Source organism: Canis lupus, chromosome 29 (genome assembly GCF_048164855.1).
Source record: "Canis lupus baileyi chromosome 29, mCanLup2.hap1, whole genome shotgun sequence".
Classification (NCBI taxonomy): Eukaryota; Metazoa; Chordata; class Mammalia; order Carnivora; family Canidae; genus Canis; species Canis lupus.
In genome coordinates, this window is record NC_132866.1 from 2854962 (window position 1) to 2877350 (window position 22389).

The 22389-nt window shown below is 45.4% G+C and overlaps 1 protein-coding gene across 1 annotated transcript in view; it reads right to left on the minus strand.

Annotated features, from left to right (window-relative positions):
- The window catches only part of MGMT (O-6-methylguanine-DNA methyltransferase), a 280813-nt gene that overhangs the window by 55919 nt on the left and 202505 nt on the right, over positions 1–22389 (minus strand). The gene's annotated exons all lie outside the window — the stretch shown is intronic.

Consider the following 22389-nt stretch of genomic DNA (forward strand, 5'->3'; position numbering starts at 1 on the left):
GACTCCTTCCTTCACATGCCAAGATAAGGAAAATCAGTGTCTGTGCCCAAACGACAATGATAGTGCAAGAAGGTCATTACATGCTTCTAATTGTTCTGTGCCATTAAATTTTTGCAAGGACACCTAAGGAAAAAGACATACATTTCCCACAAGGGCTTGCTCTGGGCTATAAGATTTTGGGGAAATAGAGGAACTGAAACATCAATTTGAGGGCCTTTGCTCCCTACAATAAAGAGGTGTTAGGAGTATAAAAGAAAGTAGCAGGAAAATGGGAAAATCTCAGGGCTATAGTCAAGATGGGTAAAGAGGATTAGCTTTTGAACATGCAATTTCATATCCCAACCCTCTCAATAACACAGTCAAGGTCAGCCAGGGGGTCAAGGCAACTGACTACCAAAGTCCCCATCAAGAGAACTGTTTCAATGTCAGACCTTCATTACACAATATGGCATTTTGGAAAGGAGGAGTCCACTGAAGAAAAGTGAGGATCAACTATAGGGAAAAAGGTCAAGGTAAACACTTGCATAAAATTTCAGTTGCTATTTACTGTCTAACATGTGCCAGGTATTTAATTAAAAAAACTGTTCTGCGTTTATTCCTCCCAATAACCCGAGGGAGATATTATCTGTATGTTCCAGAAGATGAAACCGAGTCCAGAAGTTATGTGATAGTAACTAATGCATAAGGGATGCAACCAGGATTTGAACTAGAGTCTGTCTGATTCCAAAGACCTTATTCTCTGGACCATGAACCTGCAGTATTCTTGATCATTGCTGAAATGAAAACAGTTACTCCTTATAATTAAAAGACCCTATGTTTACATGCTCTACTCTTTTTTAAAATTTGTTTTTTAAAATTTATTTATTCATGAGAGACACAGAGAGGTAGAGGGAGAAGCCGGCTCCCTGCAGGAAGCCTGATGCAGTACTTGATCCCAGGACCCTGAGATCATGCACTGAGCTGAAGACAGATGCTCAACCACTGAGCCACCCAGGCATCCCTACATGCTCTATTCTTGATAGTGTATTTCCTATATACTATTTGGGTCTATTCTCTTATGTTTATGTAACTTCTATAAAGTTTCCCCTAAACCATAAGACTACAGCCAAGACCTACCACCTTATCAATTCAAAGACAATGGGAATCTGAGGGTCGAATCTAGTTTTTATATTCTAGACACTTCCAAGAAGACCGACTAGGTGCCTATACTATAGAGATTCAGGTTTGTAGGGAGCAGCCGACTGGGCATTTCTGGTCTATACCCTTAAAGAAAGGCCATGTTTATATTTAAATGCCTCGATGACCAATCCACACAACATTTTTACAGGTAAGAGGCCTAGGCCTTAGATTGTCCCAGGCCCATCATCTTCCTTACACTCAGCCCTCTGGAAGCAGGACCCAGGGGTGAAAAAAGCCACAGTATTGTTCTACGTGGCTTGGTAAATAGCAGGCCAGGCTTTTTGCTAGGGCAGATGTCAGCCTAGGCTGCATGAAGTCAGCTGGATGGGCTCGCCACGAAGGCTACTCCAGGTATGTGAATGAAGAACCATGCATTATCATGGAGCTGATCTCAACCTGCCTCACAGCCCTGGGGTCCTATCTGGCACATTATTGGTGCTCAGTGCCTGCCTGCTGAGTGAATGAGTAAACAAGATGCAACGGTGTTAGCACAGCCACCATAGCATGTGCACTGAAAAACACCTGCATTTCAGATTTCATTTTTCCAATGAATAATTTGCTGAAAACCATTCCCTAGGGGGAAGAAAAACCCACAAAGATTTTCTAAACAGTGAAAGCTACATTTCTCTGCCTTTTCAGATTTTGTAGCAGTCTGCCGAATAACAAAGTTTGTTAAAGCCCAGGGACTGGACATCACTTCCAATTTTGCTTGCTTTGATAGGACTCTACAGTCAAAATCTGGAAGTGTTTCGGATTTGAAGACACAAAACTAAGTGGGTCTCCTTCATGGCAGCTCCATTCCCTGCTCCAGATATAAGGCAATCAAATGCATAATGAGATGAAACACAAGAAAGATGAAATTAAATAGCATACTTAGCTCTATCTTCATTCTCTGACTATAGATAAAGGTTGAATTTCAATGACTACACATACATTCTATGTAGGCCACTTATGCTGCCCCTCATTTCTCCATTAGGTTTTTCAGTCTTCCAAGAGGTGGCCATTGGATCATTGTGGAAAGAGGCAAGAGGTTCCTAAGTGGGGAGAACTCCCTACCCGCACCCCCAGACATGTAGAAGGCTCTGGTGGGCCCTCTGCGATCACTACCTTGGGATCAATTCTGGGGGAAAACAGACATGAGAAGGAAGCCCACTCCTAGGAAGCAGGCACACAGATGCCCCTCCCACAGTGACTGGGAATTCTGAAATGTGCGGTGAGCAATGGGACAGAGCATTGCAGATGCAAAGCATGCGTCAGGGATGGCGGGATGTGCCTGACCTTGGGAAGCCATGGCCCCTTTTCCTGGTTCTCAGGCCTTTGGTACTAACAGGAGCTAAACATATCTACCCCTAACATGGTTGACAAAATTGATCTCCAGACAGCTTCAAGACTACTTTGTTGTGATGCAATTCAGAAACAAAAACATTTTACATCGTAGCAAGGGAACGTGTCTTAATTTAAATGTTAAAAGAATAACTGAATGTTCTGAATACTACTCTTTTCTCTCCAAAAGGCATGTGTTGTATAGGAGGGATGACCTCCACAGGGTTTAGTCCCATTAACTTGTGTACTGGGCTCATTAATAAATAATCCTGCCACTAAATTACCTGTCTTGTAAATTGGTTTGTACAGTTCTAAATAAATAATGGATCCTTCCCTATTATCAAACACAGTGGAGTTTTTAAAGAAAAGCATAGCTGATGATATAAGAGAACACTGCAGTTTCATCTGGGAACAACTTTCTGTAGCTCACTTTCTCAGAAAGCCTTTGCTCCCATTTATTGTTGCAGCTGGAACACGTTAGCTGGTGAGCATGGCTGAAAACCCTGTATTTAATATCAGACAAGTATATTGACTATACATTAGTGGCCAAAAAAATCTTAAGCAACTATTAAATGGACAGTTAATGTAATTGTATTTTAAAACACTGAGGTCATATTTAATTTTGAATTGAAACTCTTAAAATGCGCTTTCTGGCAAGGATATAGGGTAATAAAACAATGTTAACTACAGAAAAAAAACCTAAAACTCACATTATTAAAATAAATCTTTTTTCCAGAGTACTAATATTTGCAAGAAGTGGATTACAAGAAGCAGAAAACATTTGTACTTCTTCAACAAGTATTGTCACTGGCACTGGAAATCAAGATTTTCAATTTGAAGGATGATTCACTCTGAACAGCAAGCACAGATGCCATTCCCCCCTTCACCCCCTTCCTTCTGTGAGCTGGCTGTTCCCCCAGCATCTTCTGCCTTCCTTCCAGGGTGCTCAAACTTAGCAACACCCTGAGGTCTTCCAATCAGAAGCCCACCAGTAAAGGACCCAATTATGCTCAAGAGTAGGAAGTATAAGTGAACGGGGTTGGGGGAATCTAAAAGGATGAACGGAGGCAGGGTGAAGAAGAAAAAGAAAGAGGTAGAAAACATTTTAGCTGCAAAGCCAGCCAATTAAAATTCCCTTTGGAAGCACCAATTTCTACTCCAAGAAGGTTGGAAAGTCCAATTTTATATGCCTTTTTCCTCCTCTTAAAAAATCAATACAGCCCTCTGGGAGGCTGTCACACTTGCAGGCAGGCGGGTCTGTGGACCGTAAGCTCCACGCCTGGACCCGGTTCACAGCCCTCCCCAGGGAAGAGAGAAGGGGGTGTCACAGGGTTTTCCAGCAAAAACAAAGCAGCATTTATTTACAGGTGTTCTGACAGTTTAGACAAGGGAAGAGGCCCTGCATGCAAACCCTGGAGCCAGGAGGCAGCATTTCAGAGCACTAAGCCTTGATCTGACCCCTAAACGCCTCCACCCTGAGAGCTTGAGAAGAGCAGAAGGGGACAAAGAAACAGTAGATCCCACTGAAAATGTATCTGATCGGAGCTTGAATGGAGAGCATGTTCTCTCTGCTGCTCCAGGCAGGGTCACCCAATCCCCAAGGTCAGACTACGGGCTTCTGGGCTGCATCATTCTGCCAACCACAAATACAATGTAATTATTAATGTTCTGGAGTCTCTCTCCTCTTCTCTGGTCCCAAATCTCTAGTTCCCTCTGCCTAGAACTAGGCCTTATTTCTCTGTACAGATGTCACTTTTCTGCATCCGCCAACAGCATGCCTACAGAGGTCTGGAGGCCTCTCAAGTTTGCTCCATTCTGAATTTAAGTCCTTGGCTTACACTGGAGTCTGAGGTCTGAGAATTTTGGGATCCTTTTCTTTTCAAAAGATTCTCACTCAAGAAAATTCTAGTTTGAAAAGCAGTAACTAAAAAAGTAAAGTCTTGTATAAAAACATCTCAACTGTGATTATTACATTAAGTATTTTACCTTTATGAATAGTGAGATGTTTAAACATTTTAACTGCAATGCAAACATAAATTTTAAAATCTCACAGAACTCCTAGATCCTTGGAAATGCAAACTCCCTCTGAGGAACACAGGTTAAGACTGTTCATTAAATGACGGTCAACTTAAGATAGACTGCTATATACTTGGGATGTTGTATATGAACCTTGTGGTAATGGCAAACCCAAAACATAGAAGATAAACAAAAATAAAGCCAAACAACACAGAAACTCACCAATCACAAAGAAAGCGCTCACAAGAGGAAAGAAACAGAAGCACCACAAAAACAACCAGAAAACAATGAACAAAATGGCACTAAGTACATGCCATCAGTAATTACTTTAAATGTAAATGGCCTAAATGCTCCAATTAAAAGACATATGGTGGGAGGGTGTAGATAAAAAATAAGACCAATTTATAAGCTATCTCAGACCTAAGGATACATACAGACCCAAACTGAAGGGATGAAAAGCTTTTACCATGCAAACAGAAGTGAAAAGAACCCAGGGTACCATTAGTGATACCAGACAAAAGAGACTTTAAAACAAAGAGTGTACCGAGACAAAGGAGGGCATTATATAATGATAATGGGATCAAAAAAAAGCAGTTATAATAATTTTAAATATCTATGCATCCAACACTGGAGCACCTAAATACATAAATAAAGCAAATAAACGGACAGGGGAAGAAATTGACGGCAATACAATAATAATAGAGGACTTTAACACCCCATTTACATCAATGGCTAGATCATCAAACAAAATCAATAAAGAAGCAGTGTCTTTAAATAACACACTAGACCAGATGCACATAACAGACATATATGGAATGTTCCAATTAAAAACAACATTCTTTTTAAGTGCACATGGAATATTCTCCAGAAGAGATCACGTTAGGCCACAAAACAAGCCTCAATAAATTCAAGAAGACTGAAATCATACCATGTATCTTTTCTAACCACAATGGTATGAAACTAGAAATCAATCACAAGAAAAAACTGGAAAAACCACAAACATGTGGAGGCTAAACAACATGCTACTTGAACAACCAATGGGTCAGTAATGAAATCAAAGGAGAATACAACCCCACAGAAACAAACGAAAATGAAAACGTAGTTGCCCAAAATCTTTGGGACATACCATAAACAGGCCTAAGAGGGAAATATATAGTGATTCAGGCCTACCTCAAGAAAAAGCTCCAACAACCTAACAACTGAAGGAACTAAAAAAAAAAAAAAAGAACAAAGCTCAAGGTTAAGTAGAAGAAGGGAAACAATAAAGATCAGAGCAGAAAGAAATGATAAAGACACTAAAAAATGGGCAAAAAATGAAACCAAGAAATAGTGCTATGAAAAGATAAAATTGATAAGTTCTTAGACCCATCAAAAAAGAGAAAGGACTCAAATTAATAAAATCAGACATGAAGGAACTGAGATGATAGAGATACAAGGGTTATAATAGATTATGAAAAGTTACATGCCAGCAAACCAAACAACCCAGAAAAAATGCACACATTCCTGGAAACGTATAATCTTCCAAAACTAAATCAGTGAGAAATAAAAAATCTGAATAGACCAACTATTACTAATGAAATTGAATTGTTATTTTAAAAACTCTCTTGAAAATAAAAGTCCAGAACCAGATGGATTCACAGGTGAACTTTACTCAACATTTAAAAGAATCAATACATACTCTCCTCAAACTATTCCAAAACATACAACAGGAAGGAAAGCTTCCATGTATGTTTATGAGGCCAATCTTTTCCTGATACTCAAACCAGAAAAACATGCCACAAAAAAGAGAACTACAAATAAATATCCCTGATAGATGAAAAATTCACCAAAATATTAATAAGCCCCATTTAATAATATACTAAACAGCTGATTCACCATGATCAAGTGGGATTTATTCCAGGGATGCTATGATGGCTCAATATTTGCAAATCAATTAACAAGATATACCACATCTACAAAATCAAAGCTAAAAATCATCTCCCAGTAGATGCAGAAAAATAACTTTCAACAAAGTCAGTTTAGAGGGAACATGCCTCAACATAATAAAAGCCATTTATGAAAAACCCATAGCTAAGATCATATTCAAAGGTGAAAAATTGTGAGCTTTTCCTTTAAGATCAGGAACTAGACAAGGATGCCCATTCTTACCACTTTAATGCAACATAGTAGTGGAAGTCCTGGCCACAGCAATCAGACAAGAAAAAAAGAAATGAGGCATCTGTTTTGGTAAGAAGAAGTTGGACTGCCAACTATTTGCAGTTGACAGGATACTATACATAGAAAACCCTAAGACTCCACCAAAAAACTACTAGAACAAACAAATACAGTCAAGTTGCAGAATACAAAATTAACAGAAACTGGCAGTGTTTTTATACACTAATGACAAAGTAGCAGAAAGAGAAATTAAGAAAGCAATTCTATTTACAATGGCACCAAAAATAATGAAATACCTAGGAATAAACTTAACAACGCAAGTGAAAGACCTGTACTCTGAAAACTATAAAATGATGATGAAAGAAACTGAAGATGACACAAACAAATGGAAATATATTCTATGCTCATGGATTGGAAGAATGCTGTTAAAATGTCCATACTGTCTAAAGCAATCTACAAATTTAATGCAATCCCTATTCAAAATGTCAACAGCATTTTTTACAGAACTAGAATCCTGAAATTTGTGTGGAACCACAAAATGCCCCAAGTAGCCAAAGCAATTTTGAGAAAAAAGAACAAGGCTGGAGGTATCACAACCTCAAATTATAAGATATTCTATAAAGCTGTAGCAATCAAAACAACATGGTACAGGCATAAAAACTGACAGCTCAATGGAACAGAATAGAAACCCCAGAAACAAAATCACAATTATATAGACAATTCATCTTTAACAACAGAGGCAAGAATAGGCAATGGGAAAAAGTCTCTTTAAAAAATGGTGTTGGGAAAAATGGAGAGCAACATGCAGAAGGATGAAACTGGACCCCTTCCTGGCACCATACAGAAGAATAAACTCAAAATGCACTGAAGACCTAAAAGTGAGATCTGAACCATTACAATCCCAGAGGAGAGCACAGGTAGTAATTTTTCTGACATTGGCTGTAGCAACATTTTCCTAGATGTGTCTACCAAGTCAAGGGAAATAAAAGCAAAAATAAAATCAAAATAAAAAGCTTTCACACAGTGAGGGAAATCATCAACAAAACAAAAAGGTGACCTACCGAATGGGAGATGTTTGCAAATGACATCTCCAATAAGGGCCTAATATCCAAAATACATAAAGGATTAATACAAGTCAAGGCTAAAATAATCTGATTAAAAATAGGCAGAGGACCTGAATGGACATTTTCCCAAAGACATACAGATGGCCAACTGGCACATGAGAAGATACTCAGCATCACTCATCATCAGGGAGATGCATATCAACACAATGAGATAACACCTTACAACTGTTAGAATGGTTAGAATCACAAACAACAAAAAACAAGTGTTGGCAAGGCTGCGAGGGGAGGGGGGAGGAACCCTTGTGCATCGTTGGTGGGAATGTAAGTTGGTGCAGCCACTGTGGTAAACAGTAGGGAGGTTCCTCAAAAAACTAAAAATAGAAATATCATGTGATCCAGTAATTCCACTGCTGTGTATTTACCCAAAGAAAACACAAACACTAATCTGAAAAGATATATGCCCCCCACTGAAACATTATTTATAATAGCCAAGATATGGAAGCCACCTAAATGCCCATCCATAGATGAATAACATGAACTGGTATATAGGAACGAAGGAATATTACTCAGCCATGAAAAGGAGATCTGCTATTTGCATCAACATGGATAGATCTAGGGGGTCAGACCAAGACAGACAAATAATGTATGAGTTCACTCACAAGTGGACTCAAAAATAAAACAAAGAAGAACAAAGCAGAACTGGACCTATAAATAGAACAAACTGATGGTTGCCAGACAGGTGAGGGGTGGGGAAAATGGGTGATGGGGAGGTATAGACTTCCAGTCATGCATACAATGAGGAAGTCATGGGGATGAAAGGTACAGCACAGAGAAGAGTCAACCGTACCCTAGTAGTGTTGTATGGTGACAGATGGCAGCTACACATGTGAGCACAGTGTAACGTAGAGATGGCGAATCACTATGTTGTACACCTGAAACTAAAGTAACATTGCGCATCAACTGTACACAATGGAAAAAAAAAAAGAATACAGGTCACCTAGTTAAATTTGAATTTTAAATCAACAAAGTCTTTCATAGTACTTAGATGAGAAAATGATTTACTGTTTATCGGAAGCAGGGTTTAATTGGGCATCCTGCATTCTATCGGGCATTCCTGCCCTGATCCCAGTAGGATGCTTAAAAGGTATTATTTAGTGCTGATAAAAATGGAGCAAATGGATTGAAATTGCTGCTTCTAACAAGTGGCATCCCCTCTTCATGCAAGACCTACTGAGCAAGGTTCTGTGGCTGCTTAGGGTACAAGTAATAGGAAATTATAGTACGACTAAAAATGGGAAGAATTAGTGGCCTTATTCTCACCTTAAAAAGTGCTGTCATGGTTAAAAAAAGAAAAAAAAACTATTTTCATCTGTTCTGGCTTTCTTACTGTCTCAGTCAGGTCTGTCTATGCTTAGGAGACCACGTGACAGGCCCGGGTACAAAAATGATCGACCAGAAACTAGAATCCTACAGGCTGCTTGGTTTTTCACTGGTGTATTAATATTGCATCGTGAACATCTAACCATTTGTGTGTAGACTCCTGGATGCAACCTGCTTCTGCGCTGCCTGGCTTTGCCAGAGAGCCGTGTTCACTGCAGGAAATTCATCGCAGGGCCCATCACTGCCTATCCTGGGAACAAGGGATGAGCAGCAGCAAGGGGACCTGGGGTCCCCAAAGCTCTCCCAGGAGAGACTGCCTGTATTTATGCAGTTTGTCCTTCTGGGCCATTTTCACGCGGAGGGAAACCGTGAGTTTCTTCTTCCTTCCCCTGCAGCCCGGCAGCTCCCCCCTGTTCTTGCTGGGCCAGTACCACCACTGCTGCCTACAGCCCCTCCTCGCCAACAATCATCCAGCGTTTTAAACCACCACTCATGCCACATTTGTCCCCACATGGGATTTTCAATATGTCCATGGTCCAAACCTGGCCCACAGTTATTTCTGTAAAGTTTTATTGGAGCCCAACCACGCCCACTTGCTTACATGCATGCAGCAGAGCTGAGCAGGAGTGGCAACGGTGATCTGGCCTGCAAGGTGCTTAGTATCTGGTCTAGGTCTGTCCAGATGGTTCCCTTCACCCCTGGGTTCCCTGTCACTCCACTCGGGTCCTCCCACCTGTAATGCCCCCCAGGTCCAAGTGCTTTTCCAAGCTGGAACATAAGCCTTGGTTTAAGTGCCTCCTCCATCATCAATTCTACATCCAACCACACCACCCCCACCCACCCGAGCTGCCTGGTTCGGGTGCTGCTGCAGAGTTAACTGACATGCATCCAGCAGGGGTATGGACAGAGCGCCCCCTGTGCACCTGGCATCACGTTGGATGCGGCACATGCATCAACTGCAAGATGGGAGGCGATCTGGGTTCTGGTTTCTCTTGGAAAGATGTCCCAGCCGCTCATCTCTGCTTGACTCCTGCACCAGACCCTTTGCCACCGCCGCCGCCTCCTCCTGACTCTCTCTGCCCCACCCCGACTGCTGCCCAGGCCTGTGGTGTGGACTCAGTGTCAGGGGTCACTGGGCAGGGAACACAAGTGACAAACAGAGCCCACTGCCCCCGAGGCTCCCCTCAGCCAGCTGCCTGCTCTGAATGGCCACCTGGGTGCTGGTCATGACCTCTAATTCAATTGGCCATGTCTCCCGCAGCTTCTTCCCTAAAGCAATGGCACCTTGCAATTTCCCTAGTGCCGGTGACATGGCACTAACCTTTTCCTACTGACCCACGTCTGAAAACCCCTGGGAACACGGCGGGGTTTGGCTTTGTGACGTCTCCCATCTCCTCTCCTTTTGTCCGTGCACAGCTCTCACCCGCATCCCGTACGACGACAGGAGCCCTCGAATGGTCCTGGCCACACTCCACTCCCATCCAGAGAACCTGCTAAAACCAGGTAAATCTGAAGATGCTGCCTGGTCCACGTCACCAACCTGCTCGCAAGACTTTCCTGACTCATCAGGCACACAGAATCAGCTCCGAATTCTGTATTTGCAGCTACTTAGAGGCCCTGCCCGCCCTTGACGCAGGCTCACCCCCAAGGGACCCCCGAGCTCCAGCCAGTGTGGCCGCAGCCCTCTGCCGTCCTACAGACGGGATGCCCAGGGGACAGGCCTTGCTGGTGGGTGCCACTCCAGCTCTCCTGTGGCTGCAGGTGCACCCTCAGCCCACGTCAGGTGCCACCGAGTGTTCTTACCCTCTGCCCTACACACTCAACGCCCGACAGATCCCATGAGCACAGCCCAGGACTTCAGGCATCGCTGTCACTCACAGCAATGGACACTTCGCTTCCTCTTGTGAAGGACTCATGATGGTGGGTGAGGGATTAAGTGAAAATTCATGGTGATAGAAGTGACTTAGGATTTTAGGAATAAACAAATATTTTGATGTGCTCTGGTGCCCCACGGTACCCCTGCTAAGATTTTGCTTCCCATCAACTTTTTCATACATTCCCTAAAAGGCTTAATAACTGAACTTCTTAATGGGTTCAGATACATGCCAACACAGGATATGCGCTCCCATGGCCACAGACCGCTTCAAGTGCAGGTCTCTGGTCTGACCAAAACCTGAAACATCTAAGAAGTCGTTTTCTGAGCCAGATCCACAGAAGGGGATTTTCACCCTTATCAGCTTTGATTCCACCCAGAGCCCAGGATTCACCAGACTTGCATGGACCGAAGACCCATCTGGATGAGTCCACTACTACTCTATCACAGAGACTTAGCATTTCTCCATTTACACAACCACATGCGGCCTATCGTGTTAGACGTTATGTACTCTCAGATTTATCACAGCCCGTCATCTCCTCTCGTGTCCTTGGCCTTGCTGGCTCCCCCCAGAAATCCCTGGGACCCCAAGGATCTGAAGTTGCACAGCGCAAAGCAGCTGAGTGCAGAGTTGTCAGCCCTCAGCCCAGCTGACCAGAGTGTGACCAAGAGCTGGGCCAAGGATCTCAACGCTTCCAACAGCAATGGCCCTCTGCCTGGCGAGCCATGTCTTCAAAAGAGCTGGCGTAACTACTTGGGAGAATAGACCAAAGAGCACAGAGAAGGGGAGTATGCCTGTTAACTACTGGATCGGCTCCACCCGGGCTTTCTTCTTTAAAACACTTAAAAAAAAATTAAACAGAAGTCAGACTTGAACGCAAACATTCACAACTCCCAAGCTATGGTCCCCTTTTCGGTACCCACACTACTCTTACTCCTAACTTATGAAAATTCAACATCTTCCTAATTATTATGTATGTGATTTAAAAAAAAAAAAAAAAAAAAAACCAACTCACTGCCATTTCCAGGAACCAAACCAGAAGCTGGCAGCAGTTGGGTCTGCAGCTGAACTCCCCAGCTTGGAAAAAACTGCAAACTATCCCACTTGCCATTTTCAATTAAATATTTTATGGAAAAAACGTGAAATAAAATACACTTACTAGAAATGTGTGACTCTGCTGAACATTTTAAGAAACAAAGGATCAAAAAGAAACAGATGTTTCTTCCTAAAAATACCCCCGAAGACTATGTAACACCGAGCAACGGCATTCCCCAGCTTCTGGGAAAGGAGAGGTGCTCCTAAGGGCTGATGGTACAATTGTCCCTCTTCCAGGGACATAAGCGTGCACAGGTTTTCTCCCTCACCGAAGCGAACGGGCAGCTGGCCATTCCTCTCTGGTGCGTAAATACGTGCTGAGCACCTACTGTTTATGACACACTCCAGAAGTTGCTAAGGGGGTGGCAGGATGAACACGGCCTACCGGCCCTGTGCTCTCAGGGGGGGCAGGTCCAGAGAGCGAGGCCCTTGGCTCTGCCCACGTCCGTGGTGCAGAAGATGCCAGCGTCGGCTCGGAGGCCAGGACGGCGCACTCTCTCTTCTCCGTCCATGTTCCTCCTGGGTGCTTCGAACTCCTTTCTCCGGGGCCCTGAGCTAGTACTCGCTCGTGGCATGTCCTATGCACCAGGCAGAGGGCAAATAGGACACTCAGGACAAAGGCCGCTTAATAACAAAGATCAGGCTTATGGTCTTTTTTCTTATTTGTGTAGAATTATCCTCCAGGTCCACCTTGATGGCTCCGCAGAAGCTGCTTTAAAGATCCCGGTTTTCCTTTTTCTGGCTCTATTAACAGCAGCATAAAGAACTCCCCATTTTTTTTTTTATTTTTTATTTTTTTTTTAGAACTCCCCCTTTTAGAAGAAGGTGCTTGTGGTCCCCTACCCACCAGACACCAGTGCTTCCCAGCATCTGCCTGTTTCCACTGCTTTGGACGTGAGGTCGGAAGAGCCGACCAATGTTCTCGGGCAGAAATGCAAACTTCTGAAGCCAGACCAGCAATTCTGTTTATAACTGACGTTAAAAAGTGGCATGAAGTGGAGGCCGGTTCACAGCTGCCACGGCACGTGGTCTCAGGAATCATCAAGGGGAGGGGGGCTCGTGGGCCGGTCCTCAGAAGCAGGGGAGAACGACCCACTGTGGCGCGCGGATAGTACAACAGAAACACTTCGTCGATCAGCCAGAAACCAGGGCAGGGTAAGATCTGCGCGTGCAGACGACCCATCACAGGGGCGGCGGATACCTCGTGGTCTGAGAGGTTGACTTGCTCGTCTCAGAAGCCAACCGACGGTCTGTCTCTTCATTAGACGTCGCGAAACGGTTCGTTATTATCGACGTGACTTTCTCTGGGTGAGCTCAGAGCACAGCACAGTCAGGGATTTGAACGTCACTGTTCTGAACACCTGTGGCCCTCAAACAACTGCACGGGTTTGCTCGTAGGCACACCTTGTTTGCTGCACTACAGTCCTGCAAACGCTTTTTCCTTAGGAGTTTCTTAACAGCCTTTTCTCTCACTGACTTTACCGTAAACAACACACGTAGCATAAAGAAAATACAAGTTAATGGACCGTGTGTTACTGGCGAGGCTTCCTCACCAGCAGTTGGCTACGAAGTTTGGCTATTAACTTCCCCACTAGTTAACAGCAGCCTCTTAAGGACTTTTTGGGGGGCCAGGGAGAGTCAAAAGTTGTATGTGAATTTTTTAGGAGGGGGTCAGTGCCCCTAACCCCCATTGCTCAACAGTCAACTGTACTTGGTATTAACCCATTTGCTCACTGCACAAGGCACCGAACTTCTGTTTCACACCATTTAGTAGTGGAAAGCACAACCTATTGAGTGGACAAAGGGCCTGCAGGGGAGGAGACCACCCAGGGAGAGCAGGCCACACTGGCACCAGGGGTGCAGGGGAACAGGCCGCAGGTAGGAGGGAGAGAGGGCCGATAGGCTCAGGGGCCTCATCATCGCCCGAAGAGCATGGGAAGGCGTTATAAGGTGTTCAAGGAGGACTGGGAGGACAGAGCTTGCTCCGCTGAGAGCTCATATCGGCTACTGGGAACGGGCAAGGCTACTTATGGCTGGACAGGAAGCTTCAGCAGACACCAAGGAGATTTTGTTCCTGTGCTCAGTACCCAAATGCAGAGTCTTATTCAAAGCCGTTATACGTCCCTACTAAATATTCTTGATAAGATATTCTTGTTAATCATTATAATCAATAAATTTGATCTATGTGGCATATTTAAAAATCAGCAAACTGAATGTTTATCTTCCAATCAACCACTTGCTTCCAACTTAGCTGATCAACGACACTGGCTAAATCTCCTCACTGAACAGTCCAGACACTTTCACTTGATGTCACGCCTATGGGTTTACCACGAAAGACGCTCAAAAGCCTTTCTCGTGGACAGTTTCATCAGCTATTCAGGCCTGCCATAAACTCTAGCTTCATATCCGAGATGCATTTGACTTAGAAAAGATCCAGCCACCCCAGCAACTTTTAGGAGGCCAACAGATCAAAATGCCTCTTTCTGTGAATGGTGACTGTTACTTTTTACAAATCCATGAAGGAAACCTAAGAATCCTTAACACCTGTATAGGACTGCATTTCCTCCCGGCTGGTGGTGAACTGAGAGAAATTTCATTTGTGGCAAAGACCCGTCCTCTCGCAAAGGCAGATAAGCACACAGTAAACCAGGGTCTTGGGGGAACTTCATACTTTCCCATGTCTCATAGGAAGTGGTGTCTCCTTTCGATTTCAAAGTTTAGTCTCATTTTTGGTACTTTCCTCTTCCCTTTGAATATTATCACCAGGCGGAGTTGTCACATGCACAATCACTTCTGTTTAGAGGGTTTTTTAAGAGAAATTATGAGATTTGAAAACAGAAAAGGGGTCCTTTGAGCAGTGTCCAAATTAGTGGAGTATTTAGATTTGAAAAAAAAAAAAAAAAAAAGAAAAAATTGACTTCTCTAGGCTCTGATAAATTTCCCTGTGGCTGGAGACCCCAAAGAGCGAGGACAGCTTCTCTATGTCTCCACCCACCCCAAATGCAAGTGGAGCTAATTAATATTTCAAACTTCCCCATCAGCTGGTCTAAGGCCAGGTTCCTCAGCAGTTTACATTTCCTTGCAATGCTTGATTTATGCGGCGACACCCTCCAACCCACAAATACAACAATAAAAATGCAGACGAGGGGTGGAAATTTGCAAGCACACTTTTCTCTTCCACACTAGGTGAAGTGGTTTAGATAGCTGTCACTAACACCAAGGGGGTTATTAATAGGCAAAAATTAATTGTATGTAGACTGAATTAATGAGATGGAAAAACATGCATATTTCAGCTAATACAGAGGGGACCGGCCTCTGCAGAGGCATCTGTAATGAAGTGGCTGGGCCATGGGATGAGGCGCGGAGCAGCTACCAGCAAGCCAGGGTCCTTTTGTGATCACGGGGGCTGGAGGTACTGTTAAAAAAATACACTGTGAAATGTAAACATCAGGCAACTGTTTTGAGCACAAAGTTGACCCCCGATGCGTATTCCGCAGACTGCCATCTACAGATTTATAAATAAATGATTAGATGTAAAATCTCTAGAGGGTTTTCCTTTTCCACAGCAATTACAGGAGCAGATTATTACCATTCAAGTGGGGCTCCAGTGAAAGTTCCTTGACTGGCAGGAATCACTCACTGCCGTCCTCACGTCTAAGTCACCATGACAGGAAATCCAATGTCAGCGTGTACCGCGGACGTTCTCACAAGCCAAGTCAATATGCACTGAATGAACACATTCTCGAGTTAAAATATATTACTGTCAATAACAGACTGAATTAAGAAAGTATGAAGTTTCAAATGTGATCAGTGTCAGGGAGAAGTTTTCCATATTTCATACCCACACAACGCTAAAAGTTGTCGCGTGCGGAAGCCTACGCTTACTCGGACATTCTCTCCTTGGCTGTTCTGGATCTGTGTTCTTCTAAGTCATTAAAACTCGAGGTAATGAAGCTAATCAAAGAATAAGCAAGGAGCAGGACTGAGTTCAGCCTATGTTTTTTTTTTTTTTTCTAGCCTAAGAATTTCCTTTCTTCCCTCAATCGTCGGGGGGAAAAGTCATCTTTTAGCTTTGGGACTTACTTTCCTTCCAAGAGTGGGTCTGCCCCCCGCTGCTGCACTCATGCACGAAGCTGGTTTTCTGGGATTCACAGGAGCAGAGCCCAGCAACATGCCCACTCTCTTCTTTTTTTTTTTTTTTTAAACTGGTCTGTAATAGGTATAGATTTTTTCAAACTTTTGAACAAATTTAAGACTCACAAGACATAAGAACCATGGTGGACAGAATTTCCGTGTGCCTCTCACTCAGTTTTTCTCCAGCGATAAGATTTTAGGAATCTTGGTGCTTTCTCAAAACCAGTAAGCTGACATTGGTACAGTACCAGTCACTAAACTACAATCTTATTCAGAGGTCACCAGGTTCTACGTACATTTTAACATTTAAAGATTTTTAAGGATGTTTTAAAAACATTTTTGCATTTTATTCATTTTTTTATTTACTTTTTAAAGATGTGATTTATTTAATCATGAGATACACACAGAGAAAAGGGCAGAGACATAGGCAGAGGGAGAAGCAGGCTCCCTATGGGGAGCCTGATGTAGGACTCTATCCCAGGACCCCGGGATCAGGCCCTGAGCTGAAGGCAGATGCTCAACACTGAGCCACCCAGGTGTCCCCATTTTTGCATTTTTAAAATGTGGTTTTATTACATGCCTAGATTTACATTCCCCCCACCCCAAGCAGACCAAAGCCCTGTTCTCTCCCACCATATCCCAGTCCAGTCCCTGACCAGTGACCTGCTCTTCACCATGTTTGTCACGTCAAGAGTGTTACACAAAGAAAACCATACCGTCTAGGGCTGGCTTTCTCCACTCTGTACAGTGCCCTTGAGCCACATCCAAGCTGTGTCCTGAGTCCCCAGTTCTTGCTTTCTGTTGGTAAGCACTCATCGTGAGTGGGCCCAGTTATCCACTCAACCTTGGGAGACACGTTTGAGTTGTTCCCAAATTCGGGGCCATTGTAAGTACAGCTGCTCTGAACATCTGGGTGCAGCTTTTGTGTGGATATGAATTCTCATTTCTGTAGGGTGTGTGACCAGAAGTGCAGCTGCTGGGTCACAAGAAGGCTGCAGGTTAGCTTCCTGAGAAGCCACCATCCCGTTCCCCAGAGTGGCAGGCAGGCGTGCAGTGGTGTCGCACTGTGACTTGCATCTCCCTATTGGTTGAGGAGGAGCATCTTTTCTTGTGCTTCCTACCAAACTTATATCCTCTTTGGTTGAGAGTCTGTGCAATTGGTTTGCCCATTTTCCAACTGGAATGTTATTTTCTTATTGCTGAACTCAGGGAGGAATTTATAGGTTAAGGAACACAAGACTTTTGTCAGGAATGGGATCTCTAAGTCTTTGATCCTGGTCTCACCTGCCAGGCTCTTTTTATAGGGTCTTTTGCAAAGAGCAGAATTTTAGAAAGAACTTTGTATTATTGATTCTTCCATAACTTTCTTATCCTGGACCAATTTTCAAGATGGGTAGCATCTGTTGGAGTTGAATGGCCAGCTCTGCAGCCTTTCAGCAGATGCCTTTAGAGAACCCTGGACAAGGGACGCCTGGGTGGCTCAGCGGTTGAGCGTCTGCCTTCGGCTCAGGGCATGATCCCAGGATCCAGGATTGAGTCCCACATCGGGCGACCCGCATGGAGCCTGCTTCTCCCTTTGCCTGGGTCTCTGCCTCTCTCTCTGTCTCTCTCATGAATAAATAAAAAAAAAAATCTTAAAAAAAAATAGAACCCTGGGCATCCATACAAGAGGCTTCATCTTTGGGAGATAGAGACACTGCATGCTTTTGATGCACACCAGGAAAGCTTCATTGAAGAATGAAATGCGCCACACCTCATAATATTATTTAAAACACAGTTCCCATCACAGGTTCAAATATTTAAAATGCCTTGGCTGGGTAAATATGCAAAATAAATACTGATATATATTATAAATACTGGAGGCCAGCCTGATAAAAAGGCTACTTTCAAGGCACCATCGTCTAGACAAGAGGGGGACACACACACAAGATGAAGGCCTGGTGTCAGGTAATGAATGGCACAGAAACCGGGTGCAGATACAGGAAGCATGGGGTAGGGGCAGGCATCTTCGGTGGAAACGCGCGATAAAGCTCACGCATCAAGTGGCAATGCCAATGTCACTTGGTAGCCGGGGATTTACTGACACAGTTCCTCAGGAACTAAGTGTGGTGTGTCCCCGGCTTGTGTCTGACAGTGGCTACAGATGGGGAAAGATGGGTGGCCCTGTGGTAAGGGCACCGGGTGTACAGGCCACAGAAGCCACCAGCAACAGGCAGTGGACTTTCTAGAGGGGCTGGCAGAGGTCAGGGAAGGTCACAGAGGGACAAGGGTGAGGATATTCTTGAGAAACTGAGAATGCCAGGCAGAGAAGCCAGGACAGAGTCTCAGATCCAGAGAAGAGCACACACCATATTCCTGGGGATGGGGGGGATGGGGGGGATGGGGGGGATGGGGGGTGGCGAGCGGCAGGGGGATATGTGCTGTCTGGGAAAGGCTGCAGGACAGAGGCCTGGGAGCCTATGGACAAAAGGCTCCAAATCACGTCGAGTTGGGAATTAGCTGTGGACATGTTTGGAAAACAAAAACAAAAACAAAAACAAAAACTAAAAACAAGTCGGGAAAAATTCAACAGTCAAAACCACCACAACAAATAGATCTTCCTGGCCAAGGCAGGCCCCGTGCAAAAGATGCCGGTTACCTGTGAGGCTGCGGAGAAGGAGCCAACCCTAGAGCTCAAAGTCTGTGCGTCACAGAAAAGCCAGAAGCTTATCTCAGCTTCTACAGGAAATATTTCTAACTTTGAAAGAAAACATCCTGGCATCCCCAGGGTTAGCAGGCTGCCTAGAAAAGGAAAGGAGAGCCCTGTTGTCCAGTCTCAGGACAAGGCGGAGGTGGAGAGGGGACCTCCCTGCACCTATGAGTGGTTGCAATCACTCTGGATGGCCTGGAGGGTCACCAGGCCCCAGAGGGGACCAGAAGGCCAGGGCCCAGGCATCCCGCCCTGCCCTTGGTGGGCTGGGACAGGTGGCCCTCCAGACGCACCTGTAAGAGCGGTTATCTAAAACACCAAGGCCGCAAGGACAGGTGCAGCCTTCTGTTAGGAAGGGAGGGGGTCCCCGAGACGCCGCTCTACCTCCTCCCTCCTGGCGTCTGGATGCCTCCTCCACTCAGGAGGAGGAGGAGGAGGAGGAGGATTCTCCATGCATCGAAGCTCTGCAGCCCTGGACGGCGGCTTTGCTACAACTGCTACTGGGTCCCCAAACTATGCCTGAGAAACATCATCTAAACTCAGGCCGGCCCCCACGTCAGTCGGTTCCAACCGGCTTGGCTTTCCTCAGCTTGTACAATTCACTGACCTTAATGAAAATCCCCAGAAAGTCTACAAGTCATACAGTCGGTTAAAAAACCCTCTTCCCTGTACTACAATAGCATGTAATCGCTGTCACAAATCGATAGGATATGAATGAGAAGAATGTACAAGGTCTATGAAACGCTGTGCTCGTTTGCTACGGAGCAGTACGGGGCGCCGGATGCAGCTCCGGCCTTTCTCTCCACATCAGACATTCTCTAGCCTCTTTGCAAAAACTATGGGATCGGAGCGCTATAACGGAGGCGGAATGATCCGTTTAGTTACAGTAATTTCAGAAAAATTATTTTTAATTTTGAGACACTTCTATATTCCCATGAAGCCTGCAGGAGTTCTTTTTGTAACTATGAACATGACACGCTGTCTGGTAACCACAATGCTCTGACGGGAACTCTCCAAGGATGGCATTAGGTTTGTGTCCTCGGACCAGTTGTTGTTTCAATGGCATCAGGCTAACGGATGGGTGTAAGTCCTCGGCACACGAGCGCTGGAAACCCAAAGTCTCTCGATAAAGGATGAAGTCCGGGAAGGGGGTGGATCTGTTTCCTGACCGTGTTACCAACATGCAGACACCAAGTTTATCCTCCAGAAGCACAGCCTGTCACTTCATTCACGACGGTCAACATTCACTAGGCTGTGCTCTTAAACATTTTATAAATATGCCATTTGTTCTCTTAATTACATACTTTTTCCTGGAAATAAGCAGCATTTCTCAAACGGTGTCCAGTGGATCCCCCCAAATCATCCAGGAGGTTCTCACGTGTTGGAGAAGAAAAGCATCTGCTGGTGAAACGTGGGGACGTGCCCCGTCCTCCGAGGTGGGCCTGCTGGCCGCACACCCAAACCTGAGGAGTCTTGCAGGAAAGGGCCCCTCCAACTTGGTCCAAAGCAGACTTTCCCGAATTTTGTTCCTAGAATCCTCAAGGTGTGCAGGAAGTTCGTGAAGTTTGGGAAACGGATACTGATAGTACAAAATTTAATCAGAATAAGCTTTCCACAAAAGCACATTAATCTGAACCGCTTATTTGTGAGCGCTTAAAATCTTATAATCTTATGAATGACATTTCCTTTATGCTAAGGACATTACCCTTTTTTCAAGGTCATTTTTAACTTAGGCCAGTTATGGCTGAATCTGTGCAGGACGCTATGTCTACAGGGGACACACACCCTGTGGCTGACAGGGCCACGGATGCGACCCCACAGGTGCCACTAAAATGTCGTGAAGTGGCCACTGTCCCGAGTGCCGAGGGATCCAGTGCATTTTATAAGCAGTTTAAGGTTCCAGATAAACATCAAGTCCGCGGGGCAGCCCAGTTGGCTCAGTGGTTTAGCGCCACCTTCAGCCCGGGGTGGGATCCTGGGGTCCCGGGATAGAGTCCCAGGTTGGGCTCCCTGCATGGAGCCTGCTTCTCCCTCTGCCTGTGTCTCTGCCTTTCTCTGTGTCTCTCATGAATAAATAAAATCTTTAAAACAAAAACATCTAGTCCGCCTCCTGGTACATCAGTTGAGGATGTGGTTTCCGGGGGGCTCGTCTGTTAGGTACAAGGACCAGGGCCCCTGCCTCGTGCGGGAGGTGATGGGCGGTGACGGGAGGTGACGTGGCCGGCCTCCAGGCCCACAGCGTGTGAGGCCCTGGCGCCCACGGCCTGTCCACGTAGGGGTGACAGCGCCCGAGCTGCCTCCCACCCAGGAAGGCCGGCGGGGCAGCACCGCCTGGGAGCACGGAGCCCGTAGGCCCCGGCCGGGGGTCTGGGCAGGGAAGGCCGCGCCACATCCCCGACAGAGTGAGCCAGCCCTTCCCTCGGCGACTCAGGGGAGAACGAGGGGTCCAGGCTCCCCGCACGGAAGCTAGCCACTCAGCTTCACCCAGCTTCCCCTTTTTAATTGCACGCTGGCTTCCTGAGACGAGTGTTTCTTGACGATAATGAAGGAGGACGCGGGCCGCCTCTGCAGTTACTGGGGGCTTGGTATTCACAACCTGTCAAGGGAACTTTATGACCTCACAGCCAGTTGCTATAATTCCAATAATGACCTGCAGACACCAAAAGAATCTAAATTTATCGCTGCATCTCTTAAGGCCACTAGGCCTCATCTGTGAGCGGAAGGCCGCCTGCTGCTGGGGTGGGGGCGGGGGGCAGGTGGTGATCAAGGTGCCCGGGACGCCGGCATCCCGCACCCAGCCAGATGCTCAGTGCTCCCCCCCCTCCTCCCCTGCTGGGCGCTGCCCAGGGAGCGAGGCCAGCAGGGCTTCGGAGCAGACCGGGGCTCAGCACGCTGCAGGCCCACAGCAGGGCGTTCCCAGGCCACAAGAGGCAAGAGCAGGCCCCTTACTGGTGTCAGAGAGGGACCGAGGGGCAGGCAGCCTGTTAAGAGTGCCTGTCAGGAGGGGCTCGGGGAGGAGAGCTGCAGCCTCCAGGCTGATTACGTGGAAAGAGAGGTCCTCAATTTCAGGTTCCATGGGATTTTCTTTTGCTCACTGCCAGTTCGGGGCGTCGCTCAGGGAGGAGGGTGAGCTCGCCGCAGCAGCTTCCCTTTTGGAAAAAATAAAGGGATGAAGCATGTCTGCAAAAACCTAAAGCAGGCTGTTCTTTACGGCGTAGAGATTAATAGAAAAGTTAGCGATTTGCTGATTCAAGGTAACCTTGGAAACCAGGAAAACTGGACCCCAGGAAGAAAACAGTATTACATACAGCAAGTAAAATAAATAGAACATAATTTAAAGATATGAGGTAAGAAAACACAAAGTGAATACCGTAAAGTTAAAAATGAAAATATGTATATTAAAATATATTTTTAAATGTGTATTTCACTTAAGTCATCTCTCGGAAAATTGGCACAAAGGTCGGTTATCCCACCACGCCCC